The sequence below is a fragment of the Schistocerca serialis genome, chromosome 3, assembly GCF_023864345.2.
Source record: "Schistocerca serialis cubense isolate TAMUIC-IGC-003099 chromosome 3, iqSchSeri2.2, whole genome shotgun sequence".
Taxonomy (NCBI): domain Eukaryota; kingdom Metazoa; phylum Arthropoda; class Insecta; order Orthoptera; family Acrididae; genus Schistocerca; species Schistocerca serialis.
Genome location: NC_064640.1, coordinates 918,919,276 through 918,938,509, shown reverse-complemented (window position 1 = coordinate 918,938,509; position 19,234 = coordinate 918,919,276). Strand labels below are relative to the sequence as shown.

At 43.8% G+C, this 19,234-nt stretch overlaps 1 protein-coding gene across 1 annotated transcript in view; it reads left to right on the top strand.

Annotated features, from left to right (window-relative positions):
* The window catches only part of LOC126471320 (protein sickie-like), a 380,943-nt gene that overhangs the window by 79,671 nt on the left and 282,038 nt on the right, over positions 1-19,234 (top strand). The window lies entirely within an intron of this gene.

Below are 19,234 nucleotides of genomic sequence, written 5' to 3'. Positions count from 1 at the left end.
GGCTGCTTTCTTTGGGATTGGAATTATTATATTCTTCGTGAAGTCTGAGGCTATTTCGCCGATCTCATACATCTTGCCCTCCAGATGGAAGAGGTTGGTCATGGCTGGCTCTCCCAAGGCTATCACTAGTGCTAACGGAATATTGTCTACTGCTGCCGCCTTGTTTCTGCTTAGGTCTTTCAGTGCATAACTGACAATAAATTTGCCCCACTGTGAGACAAGACGGCCAGTGTCTTCAAGGAACTACGGAACTATGATTGTACCCAGGCGTACACCTGGCCATCCGAAGCAAATCGACAGCACGAATGTCTTTCCTCAGGGCTCCAAAAGTATGTAAATCGCATGGGGAGAGATCGTTACTGCATAGAGGATGTGTAAGAGGCTTTCCAGCGAAATGTCTGCAAAACTAATACTGAACTACGTCCGAACAGGTCTCAGAAGGTACCGACTGACCGCCGTATCATCGTCAGACGATAGGCGTCACTAGATGCGTGTATAGAGGGGCATGTAGTCAACACACCACTCTCCCAGCCGTTGTCAGTTTTCGTGACCAGAGCTGCTACTTGTTAATCAAGTAGGTCCTCAATTGGCCTCACAGGGGTTGGGTGCACCCCTCTTGCCAGCAGCACTAGGCAGACACATACTGTCATCCGTCCAAGTGCTAGCCAAGCCAGACAGCACTTAACTTCGGTGATCTGAAAGTAAACGGTGTTACCACTGCGGCAAGGCCGTCGGCGAAACCTCTGCAGCATAGTCGATAAAACCTTGGCAACATGTGGGCTGGCATTGTCCTGGAACGGAGCAATGCCGTCCATCAACCCGCTGTTCATAGACTTTCTGGAACACGGCGCCACAATTAACGCACGGCGGTACGCAGGCACCTTTGCAAAAATCGAAGCGCGCCATCAAACCCAAACGCCCAGCAATGTTGACGGACAGCATTATTCTGTTGCAAGATTATACCCGCCCACATTTTGCCAAAGTTGTTTCGCCTACGCTGCAGACGTTCCGCTGGGAAGCCCTTATACATCCCCCACACAGTCCCGATCTGTCCCCATACGATTTCCATATTTTTGGGGCCGTGAAGAAAGACATTTGCTTCGGACGAAGTGATGCACGTCTGGGTACAATCATGATTCCGTAGACAACCGCAAACATTTTTGCTTGAAGACATCAGCCGTATGTCTCACAGTGGGGTGCATGTTTTAACAGTTACAAAGATTACTTTGAAATAACAGTTTACTTTTTTCCATCTATCTCTTCATTTGACTACGCCTTATATGTTACTGTATCAGTCTGGGAGACACTTGAGCGATAGTCCATTTGAATACCGGTTATCAGCGTCCCTAGTGCAGCTACATCGGAGCGTACTTAGTTTGTATTTCTGTGTCTCTAGTTCTCGGAAGTAACAAGAGATTTCTGCCTCTCTGGCTACGAGCGCAGTTTATAATGCAGTAATATCTACATCTACATCCATACTCCGCAAGCTACCTGACGGTGTGTGGCGGGGGGTACTTTGAGTACCTCTATCGGTTCTCCCTTCTATTCCAGTCTTGTATTGTTCGTGGAAAGAAAGATTGTCGGTATGCCTCTGTGTGGGCTCTAATCTCTCTGATTTTATCCTCATGGTCTCTTCGCGAGGTGTACGTAGGAGGGAGCAGTATAATGCTTGACTCCTCGGTGAAGGTATGTTCTCGAAACTTCAACAAAAGCCCGTACCGAGCTACTGAGCGTCTCTCCTGCAAAGTCTTCCACTGGAGTCTATCTATAATCTCCGTAACGCTTTCGCGATTACTAAATGATCATGTAACGAAGCGCGCTGCTCTCCGTTGGATCTTCTCTATATCTTCTATCAACCCTATCTGGTACGGATCCCACACTGCTGAGCAGTATTCAAGCAGTGGGCGAACAAGCGTACTGCAACCTACTTCCTTTGTTTTCGGATTGCATTTTCTTAGTATTCTTCCAATGAATCTCAGTCTGGCATCTGCTTTACCGACAATCAACTTCATATGATCATTCCATTTTAAATCACTCCTAATGCGTACTCGCAGATAATTTGTGGAATTAACTGCTTCCAGTTGCTGCCCTGCTATATTGTAACTAAATAATAAAGGAGCTTTTTTTTCTATGCATTCGCAGCACATTACACTTGTCTACATCGAGATTCAATTGCCATTCCCTGCACCATGCGTCAATTCGTTGCAGATCTTCCTGCATTTTAGTACAATTTTCCATTGTTACAACCTCTCGATATACCACAGCATCATCCGCAAAAAGCCTCAGTGAACTTCCGATGTTATCCACAAGGTCATTTATGTATATTGTGAATAGCAACGGTACTACGACACTCCCCTGCGGCACACCTGAAGTCACTCTTACTTCGGAAGACTTCTCTCCATTGAGAATGACATGCTGCGTTCTGTTATCTAGGAACTCTTCAAATTAATCACACAATTGGTCTGATAGTCCATATGCCCTTACTTTGTTCACATATTGGAGTAGGTGGTACTTTGTTCATATATTATCCGATCAAAAGTATCCGGACACTCATTCTTAATGCGAAACTAAGCACTAGCTATCACGAAAGAGGACCGATCACTATAAAAGGAGGCGGGGAGTATTGTGTTGCCAGTAGAGAAACATTAGCAGCAGAATGGGCCGACCAGGAGATGTCAGTGACATCGAACATGTAGTAGTCATTGGATGCCACCTGTGTAATAAATCGTTCATTGACATTTCAACCCTTTTAAAGTTGCGCATGTCGACCGTTCGTGGTGTGATTGTGAAATGGAAACGCGAAGGAGCAACCACAGCTAAACCATGACCAGACCTCATGCACGGACGGACAGGGACCGTCACGTTTAGCGGGAAGTGGTTGTAACAATCACATTAAATCAGCAAAAGGAATCAGTCGTGAGTTCCAAAGTGCTAGCAGCAGACGATGGTCGAGCGGCATCTCGTATGCTACACATTTTTGTCATCAGTGCTAAGCGACGCTTGAGGTGGTGTATAGAGCTGTCCAGTGGATGATTGGAAACGTGTAATTTGGAGTGATGAATCACGTTATATCGTGCGGCAATCTGATGGAACGGTTTGGGATTGACGAATGGGTGGAGAATGTTACCTGCCGTCATGTGTAGTGCCAACACTGTAGTATGGAGTAGGTGGTGTTACGATGTAGAGTATTTTTGTTCTAGGGTGTGGTCGCTTTATTGCCCTTCAGGATATGCTAAATGTGGAAGGATACGAATACACTCAACACACTTTACAGTATTGTGTACTGCTTGCAGACAGGAACAGCTCTGAGAAGATGATGATTTGTATAAGCATGATAAAGTACCCTGTCGTATAACAGCATCTGTGAAGCAATGATTTGCGCACAATAACATACGTGATATGGAGTAGTCTGCCCAGAGTCCCAACCAGTCAGGTAGCTGAGTGGTCAGCGTGACGGATTGTCAGTTCTCTGGGCCCGTGTTCGATTTCCGCCTGCGTCAGGGAATTTTCTCCGCCCAGGGTCTGGGTCTTGAGCTGTCCTCATCATCAGCCTCTCATCCTCATCGACTGCAGGTCTCCGAAGTGGCGTCAAATTGAAAGGCCGGCACCCGGCGAACGGTCTCCCCGACGGGGGCCCCTAGCCGTACGATTAAATAAATAAATAAAGTCCCGACCTGAACACAGTGGAACATTTTTGGAAGGATTTAAAACGTCGACATCGCTCTAGACCTCAGCGTCCAACATCATTAACTATCGTTTCTTGAGGAAGAATGGGCTGTCGTTTCTCCACAGACATCCAGACACCTCTTGAAAGGACTCCTGCAGAGTTCAAGTCATCAGAAAGGCGAAGGGTGGACACACACAATATTAACGTCCACTAATAGGTGTCCAGATACTTTTGATCAGATAGTGCTCATTCTGTATAATGTAGAGATGTAGGTACAGGCAGTTTATCATGTTTGCTCAATGTATGATTTGATAAGTGAAATGTAGTAGGTGCTGTTGACAGACACTCGTTCACGGAGCAATACACAGCAGAAGCGGCGGCGAGGAGAGCATGGCACATGGCAGCCCGTATCCGGCAAAGGTGCGGGAGCGCCCCCAGCCTCGAGCTGAAATGGCAACGTCGGGCCCGGCGGAAATTGTCTCGAGCCATGGCGACTCCTTAGCCGCACCCCGCTCCTCCCACGCTGCCGCTTCTTTCTGATTACACTTCACGACAAGGCCTTCATAAGAAGTGCGCCATTCTGTGAGAGGGCTGCCACGACTCATCAGTGAAGTTTAGGGAATATTGTCGTAACTAATTCCTTTCGTTTTCTGATATTTCGTCCGTTAATCGTCCAGTTATCTTTTGAGTCGAAATGCTGACAGTACAATCTGCTTGCCCGGTTCATTTCACTGTAGACAGCTCCACAACGAGTGTGCCTCATACACTAACAGCTGCAGAGGTATACCTTGAATGCACCGCCCCCCCCCCCCCCACCCCTTCCACATGCACATGGACCTCTTGCTCACAAACCCTGTCCAGAAGTTTAGGCAATATCAGGGATAGTTGAATGCTAAACACGCGAATTCCGTACACTATCGAATTTGCAGTCACCATCACGCTTTCGCAAACCCTTCGCCAGATGAATTTTGATAACTTCTTTGATAAGCAGACCTTATAAGAACAATGTCGATGGCAGTACTGAGACGCTGTCGTGTTCCATAGGGTGCCCCGGCTCACTGACACACTATTCGCGTTCTCTGATTTGTCAAGCTGTAGCAGGCTGGTGTAATGTAAGGGTTCCACTTCATTTTGTAGAATAGTTCGTGTCGTATGTCTGACGTGTGACAGTCGACACGCATTCGTGACTGTGGACCATGCCCCGAAGAAGTAGCAGGTCGTTCTTCACGCAACCGTCTTCAGTGCTAGGCGGAAGATTACTTTAACAAATGTCAGACATATTTTAAAATAAAAACTCGCTACTTAGCAAAATCGTGTCGTTGAAACTGTCTTTAACATGGACTTCTTATGTGTGCGTATGATACGAACATTGTATTTATAATAGCTGTAAGTTATAATATCACTGATGTCCAAAATTAAAGCAACAAAAAGCTATTTCCCCGTCTTGTGTCTAATTCACTGTATAACCTTACAAAATATCAACAGATGTCCGTACAATCGTGTTCTTCACGGAAAAGGCGTTCCGGTCAACGGACTGCCACGCCAACGATGACCTATCAAATGGGGTAATGTCTGCCGGACAGCCCCACATCCACAATCTCTGTGTATACACTCACAGATGGTGTAGTATGGGGCAAAGAAGACGTCTACCAGACGCTCTGCGGTGGAGGGCCATAAGAACAACGGAAGCAGGATAATCGCAAACTGATGTGGCCCGATGAGTTAATGTGAATTGTTCTGTTGTTTATCGGATGTGGCGACAGTTTATAGACGCCTAAATAGTATTCCGAAGACCAGGGCAGGACCGACCACATGTGAAATCAAAAAAAAGGACCGTTATTTGTACATAAGGGCACGACGGCACCGCCTTAGTACTGCACAGCAACTGGCATCTGACCTCGTAGCATCCACTGGACGTGCTGTATCGAGGCAAATGGTGCACGGAAGACTTCTGCAGAGTAGCCTTTACTGTCAGAGACCTACTGTATGTGTACCGCTGGTGCGTCTTCACAGAAGTGAACGTTTAGAATGGAGTCGTCAATACGCCACCTGGACGGTGAACAGTGGGCCAATGTTCTTTTCGCAGATGAGTCCCGATTTGTTCTGCAGAGTGATTCTCGAAGCATTCGCATCTGGAGGGAACGTGGAACACGATTTCGGGACCCAAAAACTGTGTAAAGAGGCCAATATCGAGGAGAATACTTAATGGTGTGAGGAGGGATTATGTTGACAACTCGAACACCTCTTCATGAAACTGTCATGTATCTCGACGAGATCTTGGGACCTCATGTGCGGTTGTTGCGAGCTGGTATTGGCCCAGACCTCGTACTGGTGAACGATAATGCTCGACCTCATAGAGCACGGATGGTTGATGTTCTCTTGGAAACGGGAGATACTGCATGCATGGCGTAGCGTGCTCGCTCTCCCGCTTTGAATCCCATAGAGCATTTTTGGGACGAACGTGAGATACAGGTTGCATCACGTCAGCATCCGCCTATCACCCTCCAAGACTTGTGAGCAGCTGTGCAGGAAGAATGGGCGTTATTGCCTCAACGTGAGACTGATGACATTACTCACAGCATACCCCGTCGTTGTCGATCCTGTATTGCTGCAAGAATTGGTCACGTCCCGTGCTGAGCGCATTAACCAGTTGCTGGAATGTGTGTGTGCAAATCCGTTAAGTTGGAAAAAAACGAAGAACATTTTTGTCTACCGTTATGCTCGTTATAGTTGTTAACATACTGTGTTCTTTACAATGTTTCTACTTTACTGCCACCTTTTTACACTGTTTTGTGGCAAAATAAATGCAACCTTGCAAAATTTCCGTTTGTTGCTTTAATTTCGGACATCATTGTATTATAGAGGTCTGGCTTTGCTAAATAATTATTTTTGTTCTTTATCCCAAACCAGTTTCAAAGCAGTTTCGTAACTGTCAGTGAGTATTCCTTGTTTTCTAATCTGATGCATTGTTCGAGAGTTGTATGTTGTAAGAAATCGGATATGATTTCCTTAAAGTTAATTAAAAATTTTTTTAAACGTATTCTTATTAGAAATTGAGTGTTATAAGGCGTTATGAAGGAAATCTGGCCAGAAAATTAAATTTTAAAATTGGTAATAGAAATTCGAATGATCCGAAAACGAGAAATCTGGAAAATTACAAATTTCTTTGGTTACTGTTTATATTGAAAAAAATGCCTGATTTTTTAAGGTCTGCCAGCTGAAATGTCATATGTAAAATCATTCACGGAATTAATGTTCTACATAGTCCTTTGAACATACCTCGTTTCCGAGGAAAAACTGTTCCATATTGTTATTTAAACTTTAAATTAGGAACTCTGAAATTCAAATTTTCTCATTAAAATAAGCAGAAAAGTTAATTAATTCTAGATGAGACATTTAATATGAATAAATTAGTGTTCAATGACCAGAAAAGGCATCACAGAAACTTTAACTGTTGACGAAATGTGAGAAACTATTTTCCAAAATATAGTTTTAGTGAGTGCATGTTTTTGTCCTACATATGATTCTCTAATAGCACACAGCGATGAACAACTGCGATGAAATATATTTGACGAGTAAAATAAAAGGAAAAGTAGTAGTGTTATACAATGCCGGATCACTAAGAATACATTTTAGTAGTAACCATGGACACAAAGAATCAGCTATATCCACAAGAATTATGGCAACTCGAAACTAAAATTTTTGTTGTTGGCAATACCGTGACAGCAAACTGCCGCAGTAATTGACTGTATATGATGAGTGCAAAAACCTCAGAACAGGTTATGCAGAGCAATTAAGCATTGTGTCCGGCGACAGGAAGTTAATTATAGCTAACTTAACCCGAGGCTATTGTGTTGCGTGGCGCATTTCCGGGTACAGAGCGGCATCCGCTGCAGCAGTCCCGTCCAGTTCCGCACGCCCCCTCTCACCCACCCCTCGACTTGCCGGATGATTAATTGAGTTGCAGAGAGGCCTTGTAGTATTTTAAGAGCTATTTCTTCCGAATTATGACCTGTTTCTATGGCGTAAAGCGTAGATTCTTAGCACCCTAGACAGGGAGTTAAGTTTGACCCTGATCGAATCATCGCGGAGCAGTGAAGGCCATTAATCTAGTACAGTTGTTCCCAACCTATCTTAGACCACTACCCCTGAGTCCAATCAGATATTAGCTAGTATCCCCGCCCTCTTCCCCCCCCCCCCTCATCTGTTGCCACCGGTCTCCCCCACATTATCACAGTTAATACCAACCTTACCACCTAACTAAACTGTAGTATGAAACACTTTTATTTTGAAAGTGATAAAAGATGAATGATATTAGTTTCTGAGTGTGTGTGTGTGTGTGTGTGTGTGTGTGTGAGAGAGAGAGAGCTTCTTCTCAGAAAAAGCCGAGCGGTTCTAGGCGCTACGGTCTGGAACCGCGCGACCGCTACGGTCGCAGGTTCGAATACTGCCTCGGGCATGGTTGTGTGTGATGTCCTTACGTTAATTAGGTTAAAGTAGTTCTAAGTTCTAGGGGACTGATGACCTCAGATGTTAAGTCCCATAATGCTCAGAGCCATTTGAACCATTTGCAACCCCATTTAAAATCAAATAAATTCAAATGGGTGCACTATACTTCGTAAATCACTTCATTGCTGCAATCCTTACTTCTGAACTGGCAGAAATTGGCCGACTTCAGGCTGTTAATGCTTTGTGTCTAACCACTTTAATAATAATAACAATAATAATAAAACTGTGTACAATACTATAGTAGCCCTCATGTAGTTAGAGTTGTGCCGTGTTGTCAATTAATTCATTTATCTGTTTCGAGTCGAGTAATGAAGCAATTTCTGGACTAGTGCAGGTACTATCTACAACTTGGAGAAGACATTTTCTTGAGATATTTAGCATTTGTTACGTATATGTCTCACTTTTATCATCAGCGATGTACGGGACAAAGCACAACGTATGTGTGTAGTGGGCGGACTATGTAAGGAACCTGTAACTTCCACCGCATTAATACTAGTAATTGAGAAAAAATAATTACTGATAACTTATATAACCATTGTTAACGTCTTACGAAATTGTGATAATATTAGGTCTACAACTTTGCTTCCGCCGTTTTGCAATAGACGGCAGTAGCGGCAAGTGGGGTTCGGGTGGTTGGTCATAGGTGTAATATAATAAGCTTAGGCATCTGTAAACATGATGCCATAAAAAATGGTTCAAATGGCTCTGAGCACTATGGGACTTAACATCTGAGGTCATCAGTCCCCTAAAACTTAGAGCTACTTAAACCTAATCAACCAAAGAACATCACACTCATCCATGCCCGAGGCAGGGTTCGAACCTGCGACCGTAGCGGTCGCGCGGTTCCAGACTGAAGCGCCTAGAACCGCTGTGGCACATCGGCCGGCTAATGCCATAAAAATATTAGTCGATTTGTGATTGCATCATAAGGCTATTCTCGATTAAGTACGTCAACTTACGTACCCATTTCTCGCCATTTGCGGGAAGTTTCACTTTTCTGCTTTAACATTAAGAAATCTGCGGCTGTGGCTCTTAAAATGCTGGGTAAGACCAATGGTGAGGGAACTATTAGTGGAAGAATATGCAGAGAATGTTTTCAACGCCTTAACAACGGTGATTTTGATGTCGAAGACCGGCATGGTGGGGAAGACAGAACGTTTTCGTAGCTACTGAAACATACTAAGACAGTCTCAGGACATCATTATCGAAAGCAATTGATGCGTTCGAGCCCAGCAGTTAAACACAAACACAATACAGCGATAGACACGTAAAGGTAATTTTGCAGCAGATCAGTGCTCGACCCCGTGTCGCAAAACCCGTCGCAAAATATACCTGGAAACGTTGAAATGAGAAGTCCTACCCCTCCCGCCGTGTTCTCCATACGTTGCTCTCTCTGACTATTATCTTTTGCGATCAGTGGCATACAGGCTGGCTGACCAGCACTTCCGATCATACGAACAAGTGCAAAATTGAACCGATTCATGGATCGCCAGAAAATACGCCCAGTTCTTCCGCCACGGGATTCGTATGCTATTCGGAAGATGGGAGAATGTAGTGGCCAACGATGGGCAATACAATGAATCATAATTTTTTTGTAAGTTTTTCACAATAAAGCCCCGAACTTCGAGAAAAAACGGCGAAAGCAAAGTTGTAGACCTAGTAGTAATGATCTTTTGAAAATAATTTAGTTTAGTGACTGAAACAGAATCGGATGGTTTAGTTTTTACCTCTCAGAAAATTTCATTTTACCTCTCATGAGGTAATTACCCACAGGTTCGGAACCAGTAATCTAGTAATCGCCCAGGCAACATACCGCCTTAAGAGCAAGAGCGACATGCAAATGTTAAAGAAACTCTAGTGGGAGGCAGTACAAGGAATGTGTTGCGCAGCGCGGAGATTCTAACATACAAAATCTCAGTACTAGTCAAGAAATAGAACTTCTTCAGACATACATCTCGCATAGCGACAGAGATAGTAGCACTGGAGAAATACGGTCTGCATAGAGAGCTGCTGCCAACTTTCCTTCCCTCGTACCATTTATGAATGGAATAGGGAAAGAGGTAAATGATTATGGTACACTATTTACCCACCAGCTCTCAAGAGAAGAATGTGTGGTCATTTAGTTTTCGGCGTATAAATGTTAATGTAGACGTAGAATTCGTTTCCTCGCACACGTTTCTGTGAATGCATAACAGCTTCCAAATCTGTGTTCCAGAAACGCAAATAGTATACCGAAAAAGTGTATTTGTTTTGCAGACAGATGGCGTATCCTACTTTCGTCTACTTAGTTAAAGACTACTTCATGGAGCAGTCAGGTCATCCGGCAAGCATAAGATGCACGATGAGCAAAGATTCATCATATATGACCCTTTAAATGAAATCTGATGAATCCAGAAAGAAAGAACGTTCCATACTAGTGTACCTCTTATAATCAGAGAGGCGATCCCTTAAAAAAAATAGTGTTAGATGGTACATGTACAAACATATTTTATCCCCTTTAGGATCACAAATAGACAAGTGTGGGTACCAGCAAAATATTTATTACAGTAGGAAGTTAAGTATATGGCCTACTTCTGAGGCCCTTGTAGCTATGTACTATCTTTCCAATCCGTTGTGCAAATAAGGTTGCCGTGGCGTACTAGTTGTCAAATACCTTATGCAAATATGGTTGCTATCTGTTTTTCAAAAAATGTAGTGATGATTTTCCGCAGCTCTTGGTTTGAAATAAGAGCGCTGCCTTGCCAAACGTGTGTTCACTTCCAGTCAAAAATAAAGGTCGTTCGGTCCCATGTTCCAACTGTGACAAAGATGGGTAAACTACGCCCCACGAAACTGAAGGCCGAACAAGACCAGATATTATTGTAAAGTATATCAACATCTGAGAATAAAATACTAGGTACGCAGATAATTCCATTTCAGGTTGGTCATTTATGTGATTTTGATGCAACGGCTTTAATGATGAGTAATGGTTCAAATGGCTCTGAGCACCGTGGGACTTAACATCTGAGGTCATCAGTCCCCTAGAACTTAGAACTACTTAAACCTAACTAACCTAAGGACATCACACACATCCATGCCCGAGGCAGGATTCGAACCTGTGACCGTAGCGGTCGCGCGGTTCCAGACTGAAGCGCCTAGAGCCGCTCGGCCACTCTGGCCCGCGATGAGTAATGAAGGTCAATTTTTATTCCAATGTTGTTGCTGGGGACATTGCTATTCTTTCGTCGTTATGACTTATTATATATGACGAATTTCTTTAGAGTTTATATGGCGGAAAATCGTAATTAATGGTGACTGCTATTATACACTGGTATGCAGAACTTAAAGACGAAAGTAGCTTTCGCACGATGTGTCATTGCCAAGTAACATAGCTCGATGAAACTTGGACCACTCATTTCTTTGTGTGGTCCAAGTTTCATCGGGCAGTGTTACTTGGCAGTGATATATCATGCGAAAGCTACTTTCGTCTTTAAGTTCTGCATACCACTGCATAATAGTAATCACCATTATTGTTACAGAACAGTACACCGATCAAGGTGGCGCAGTGGTTAGCACACTGTACTCGCATTCGGGAGGTTGACTGATCAAACCCACGTCCGGCCATCCTGATTTATGTTTTCTGTGATTTCCCTAAATCGCTTCAGGCAAATGCTGGGACGGTTCCTTGGAAAGGGCACGACCGAGACCGATGACCTCGCTGTTTGGTCCCTTGCCCCACATCAACCAACCAATCAACAGTCCAGTACAGTACTGAAGGTAAATGAAAGAAATACGCTATGGAAAGAACTGAAATGACACTTTTATTCATAGACAATAATTACAATGAAGTCATCGCGATTCATGATGGTCCTTGAGACATTACAAAAGGATGTACATGATTCGTAATACGGAATGTAATCACCACGCCATTACGCTGGCCTGGGTGGCCGAGCGGTTCTAGGCGCTACAGTCTGGAACCGCGCGACCACTACGGTCCCAGGTTCGAATCCTGCCTCGGGCATGGACGTGTGTGATGTCCTTAGGTTAGTTAGGTTTAAGTAGTTCTAAGTTCTAGGGGACTGATGACCTCAGATGTTAAGTTCCACAGTGGTCAGAGCCATTTGAACCATGCCATTACACCTAGACCACCAAAATGATAAATAATCGGAAGTGTTGCTGGGTGCATTATGTGTTCTCATCCCTCGCAATAGGAGGGTACGACCAGCATTGTCGAACACGATCATTTTGTTGGTGCATGTCTTGTGGTGTGGGGAGGCATAATGTTGCATCGGCGTACTGACCTCCAAATCTACGAACACGGTGTACTCACTGGTCAACGTTATAGTCACACTGTATACCGTCCCAATGTGCGCCTTTTCAGGGGTGCATTCGGTCCTGACTTCCTTTTCAAGGATGACAATGCGTGACCGCATCGAACATTGCAGGTGGAGGAGATATTGGAACGAGAGGATATTCGCCGAACGAACTGGCCTGCCCGTTCACCGACTTAAATCCCATCGATCACATGTGATCTGCGTTGGGAAGACGTATTGCAGTACTTCCACATACACCAACGACCATCGAGCGGTTGTAAACTGCGCTGGTAGAGGAATGGAACGCCCTTCCACCTATCAACTTTTAAAGTCATTGTGGTAAAAACAAATTACAAAAATGTTCAAATGTGTGTGAAATCTTATGGGACTGCTGAGGTCATCAGTCCCTAAGCTTACACACTACTTAACCTAAATTATCCTAAGGACAAACACACACACACACCCATGCCCTAGGGAGGACTCGAACCTCCGCCGGGACCAGCCACACAGTCCATGACTGCAGCGCACCGACCGCTCGGCTAATCCCGCGCGGTAACAAACTACATAAAACTGAATAGTGCAAACAGAAACAATAGCAAAAGGAAACCATGGCGGGCAAGAGGACTAAAGGGGAGAAGAATGGGGGTAGAGGGATGGAGGAAAGCGGAGGGATGGAGAAGATGTTAGTGGGGGAGGGCAGATGATGGTAAACCGTGTGTAACTCTTAAATACAACGTATCTGAAAAACTGTGAACATTAAACCTCTAGAAATGGGAATAACATACGAACCATTAGCATTAACAGGCGAGGAAGTTGCACATCCTATAGTCATATTAGCTCTATACTATTTTTCACTGAAAACTACCGATTAAATTTATAAAATTTTTAAGAAATCGCAGGCATTTCCTAACAAGGTTGCTTCCCTCCCATCTACGACTGGCCTTATCGCATTTATTTCCTTATAAACTTTAATTTGAGCTGTCAGTTTGGGTCCACCAGGGTTCATTACTAAAAGAACCAATGCCTCTCTAGGTGAGAGAATTTCACTATGTGACTTTAGTTTTCCTATTCACTTTTTTTTAATGTCATTCGTGGGATCCATGTCGACACTGTCCGTCCCATTTCCTTGGAAAAAAACTTTAAAGTTTCGACAATAATAGAGTTGTGGTGCAGACGGTTCCCAATGGAATTACACATCAGTTAGCATATTCTGTGTTAAGGGAGCGCGAATATGTTCGCATGCCAAAATGTTTGGTGAGTAAGGCGACACGAGGGCTGAGGCAGCTTGTTCTCCAATTTTCAGTCGGTCTTTTAAAGAGGAACATATTTGTCTTTTTTTTATTTTATTTTATTTTATTTTTTTATTTTGCTCCGACAGGAGCATCTTCCCGCTGGTTCTTATATTCACATGACATTTTCAACCTAAAATACAAAATAGTTATTAAAATGAGAGACCGTATAAAGTAAGGAAAAGCTAGACATCTGTACTGTCGAAATCTCCCTGCACAACGACAGTACCGAAAAATTAAGTCTACCAGTGGACTGAAACTTGTCCCAGTTTCTGCAGTAGCCCTCGTTATTTCTACGATCCAAATTATTCCTACAACTCCCTTGTATTAGAAAATACTACAGACGCTAATCCAAAAATGCAATGAATTAAATACGAAATATTATAGCTCTTCCCGTTAAGGTTGTATTCAGCTAGCTCTACTTGTAAACAGATGTTTCGCAATTCACATTACGCTTTAAAGCAGTCTCTCTTCTGAACGAAGTGAAAATGAGCGTAAGGAGAGCAATAAGACAATCTTTCAATGACTTTGAAGGTAAAATTTTGTCAATCGATCTGAGTAAAAACCCTATGAGGTTCTGGTCTTAGATACGATTAATAAGCGGCTCGAAATCCTCAGTTCATTCACTCAGTGACCATACTGGCACCGAAACGGAAAATAACACAGAGAAGGCCAAAAAACTGAAATCGTTCTACCGAAATTGTTTCACCACGGAACAATATAACACGAAGCCTTCTTTCAGTCATCTTCAGATGAGCAGACGACTACTGAAGAGCCCATGGTCATTCACGGTGTTTATGCCAAATCTCGCGCATGCGAAATATACTGGTGTTTTCGGCGCATACGTCAGATGATGACATATCGTGGTAGAACGTCGACAGGGTCCGCCTGAACACCCAAAAATTATTAGGAAAAGGATCGTTATTGTATACAGTGCGTGTAAATATTCTAGTAGAAAGCGCCGAAAGCTCTTTAAGACTGTTCGCAGATGATGCGGTTGCCTAAAAGAAAGTAGGAACGCTAGTAAGACAGAGTCGATTTGAGGAATCACTGTAGATGAATGGTGCAGTTTCCTGCAGTTGACCCTGAACGTGAGTAAATATAGCATATTGCACATACGTAGGAAAAGATATCCACTACTGTACAACTACACTATTGATGGCAAACCGTTGGAAACAGTGTCCATCGTAAAATGTCTATGAATAACTACCGAGCGGGACATTATGTGTAGTGACCAAAACAAACAGTAGGAAAAGCAGATACCAGACTGAGATTCGTAGGAAGAATCTTAAGGAAATGCAACTTATCAATGAAGGAAATGGCTTATAAGGCGCTTACTCGGCCAATTCCTGAGTATTGTTCATCAATATGGGATCCTTACCAGGTAGGTCTGACAGAAGAATAGCGAAGATCCAACAAACGTTTGGCGCGTTTCGTCACGGGATCGTTTAGTCGGCGCGAGAACGTTAGCGAGATGCTCAACAAACTCCAGTGGCAGACCTCACAAAAGAGGCGCAGTGCATCACGGAGAGGTTTACTATTGAAATTTAGCGAGAATAATTTCCTTGAAGGTTCGGAGAACATATTACTTCTTCCTACAAACATCTCACGAAATGACCACGACGATAAAATTCGAATAATTAGAGCCAATACAGAGGCTTACCGACAATCTTTCTTCCCTCGCAGCATTCGCGAGCGGAACATGGTAGGTGGGGGGGGATCAATTAGTGGTACCAGAAGTACCCTCCACCAAATTCCGCTAGGTGGCTCGAGGATTTTAATGTAGATGTTCCATAAACTACATACAGTGCGCTGTCGTTTGTTATACATCATCCGTCCAAAACGTTCCGAGACTGATTTTGTTCCTGGCGTATTAGCAACGTCAGCGCAGTACACGGTAACTATAGTGGCAGCTTGAACTGGAAACAGTATGTGCGAACATGCAGTGTTAAGTAGTGGATGTGCGACCGTTGTTTTCAAAACATTGTTGTGACACAAATCGCAATGTAGCAGAATCTCTAAATGAAGTGTTCAAGATATTCTACAGAATGTTCTGAAGAAGAAAAAAGTGTTTGCCAAGTGTGTTCCGTACTCCTGGACTCTCGAATAAAAGCAACGAACCGTGGACGCCTGGTGCGATTTCACCGAAGTGCAAAAATCAGAAAAAAAATCATCTGGAGTGACGAGACTTAGTGTTATCAATACGAACCTTCCTCATATCTACGAAGTGCAGAATGACTCTCTGATGATTCACCAAGACTGAGGAAGTGCGAATGTGAGACAGTTTCACAAGACTGCATGAACTTTCTGTGCTTTGAACTAAAGTGAGGGGAGGCTATGAAGAACACCTGAAGCATTAAAGCCACCATATTAACGAATATCTATATTCTATTAATCTAGTCTCGAAAATTTTTGGTTTGACGAGGTAGCGCCTTTTCGCCTTCTTTCCGCCAGGAGGCTTGCAATTTAACTCTGACTTCCATTATAAGTTTAAGTAAACAACACAAACTGCAAAGTCTTAAAGCTAGTGAAAAGCAGACGATTGAGCATTAGAATGAAGATGATTTAGCGAGCGACTGGGAAAAAAGCAGCAGTGTCTAGAATTTAATTATCGTGGTACACGTTACATTCTCATTCCCTCTTTCTCTCGGGTCCACACACACACACACACACACACACACACACACACACACACACACACAAGTATGAAGCATATTTGCTCACACATTAAAAGTGAAAGGACAAGAGGGGACAGGAGACGGGCGGGGCGATGGCGGAAGGGTGAGTAGAGCAATTATCAAATATAAGACCTGGTTGCTGCGGTGGCAGGGGTGGAACGGAGAGGCAGTTCTCTGCAGTTTGTGTCAGAGGGAGAATCCATATTTTAAATGACGTTGACGATGTTGCAAGTATCTAAGTTCTTACGACCGCACAGAGTTAAGGAATATCACTGTTACTCACAGAGACATACTGTCAACAGCCATTCCCGTTTTGCAGTTGCTCCGACCGTAATTATTCTTACGTAGAAGATAGGACAGTGTCTATAGCGCGTCCTCATAATTACTACGTCTGCACTGTGTATGGAAATATCGTTTAGTTCGATTGGTACTACATCAGTCTTACAGTTCTTCTCTCCTTAGAGTCCGTGTGGCGCAAGATTTTGAATTGCCCCTGCATTGCTTCTTTCTCCCTCATCCTTAGCGTCCAAGCCGATTCTGAAGAAGGAGCCTGAGGCCCCAAAATTTGCAGGTTATGGAATTTGTTGCCCGATTAATTTTGTGTTCTATTTCTAACGTGAGTTTCAGATTCTTCGTGGACAGAAACGCGATTATTGGGAGAACACCATACACTGGTAGTGTGCAATATCCATGCTGGCGTTGATAGTCGGTTAAGGAGAGTTGTAAAAGTCGATGTGTTCATAACTATAGATAATTCTGGCAAAGGTGTGTCTAAACAAGAGACAGTTTAGTGTGTATCCGGCTGATCTCTCTATATGTCTGTAAACCCGTAGCCGGCCGAAGTGGCCGTGCGGTTAAAGGCGCTGCAGTCTGGAACCGCAAGACCGCTACGGTCGCAGGTTCGAATCCTGCCTCGGGCATGGATGTTTGTGATGTCCTTAGGTTAGTTAGGTTTAACTAGTTCTGAGTTCTAGGGGACTAATGACCTCAGCAGTTGAGTCCCATAGTGCTCAGAGCCATTTGAACCTGTAAACCCGTCGAACAATCCTGCTGTGTTCTATGCCTGTAGTCATTCTTAATTCTTTGAGCTATTTCACTGATGACGGTGTCTCTTCTCATATCCAATGCTTAAATGGTCACGTGTTGAATTCCACTACCGAAGTTGCTGCCATGGAAGACAGAGACGGATGACACAAATGTCTGAGTGTCTTCTGGCATTAAGTCATCTGCCAAGCTATAAAAAGTTCTGCCGGTTCTTTTGAGGTACAGTAGCATTCTTTTCAAGGAAGATTAGGGTTTAATGTCCCATCGACGACCGCGACGTGTTTGGTGAGGGAACACAAGCTCGGAATTTGCCGATGTCCGTTTTCAAAGCAATATTTGTGGCATTTACCTTAACAATTTGACTACCAATGGGACGTATGTGTCCTACGATAGGTGTTCAGAGAACCGACAGGAATTTGTTGCATGACAAACTGCCTGTTGGCTTCTGTCTCGGGTTCTTCGGCCGACGTTCGTCTGATGACTTTTTCTGACGTTTCGCCAGCACGAGCGGCTGGCATTGTCAAAGCTTCACCCTCCATTGCTGGTGGCGGACTGAAACCACCAGCAGTGGAGGATGAAACTCTGACAATGCTAGCCACTCGTGCTGGCGAAACATCCAGAAATCATCAGAGACAGAATCCAACAAGTAGTTTGTCAACAAGTGTCCACGAAAACCTTAATAATTTTGAATTTGTTGCTTGTTTTTCTATGTATGTATGTGTGTATGAGTGTCCCACTACTAGTAGTTAACAGAATTCTTATAAATACAGATAGCACCTGTGGGTTGTGCTGTCCTAAAGTTTCTTTGGTAACTGTCGTCGACTTATTGTCACATCGAATTAGTTCGCATCTGCAGATAAGCAACCCAGTTTCCTGATTCACAAAGCGGGTTTCCTTCGCGCCTTCCCGGAAACATCGCATCAACGACTTGCACATACGAACTGACGCTTTCCACATCACAAAAAAAAGCCCGTATTGAGAACCTGTAGTGTCAGTTACTAACTTAGGATGCTCTGTCCACTGATGTGTGTCTGTTTTCAATATGTCTTGTATTTCTGCTCAGTCGTCTTCTGAAACACTGAGGGTAATTACAAATAATCCTGTATGTTCTATCCCCACCCCCATTTGAAAACGAAACGGCCGTAAACATGCTTTTCATACTGCTACTCCTGATTAAGGCATTAACTGAAATAGCCTTACATTAATGTTGCTACTCACCATATAGCGGAAATGCTGAGTCGCACATAAGCATCAATAAAAAGACTCAAAAAAAGCTTTCAGCAAAACAGGCCTTCATCAGAATAGATAACACACACACACACACACACACACACACACACACACACACACACACACACACACACACACACACGCAAACGCAACTCAAACACATGACCACAGTCTCTGGCTGTCAAGTCCTTAAGCTGTGTGTGTGTTGCCTGTTCTGATGAAGGCCTGTTTGGCCGAAAGCTTGGTTTGACAGTCTTTTTGTTGTGCCTTTCTGCGACCCAGAATCTCCGCTATATGGTGAGTAGTAACTTCCCTTTTCACAATATTCTCATTATTCCATCCTGGATTTTCCACACATCAATGTGTTTGAAGTAAAATTGGTAGTCAAGGGGTTACGGGGTTTAGGAAAATGTACGAGTAAATTAGTCTCGTTGCACGGGACATGAACCGTCGTCCTGCGGAATGCGATTCCAGCGTGCCAATCAAAAGCCAGCTCAGTCGATCGGGTTGTATATTACTAAACTG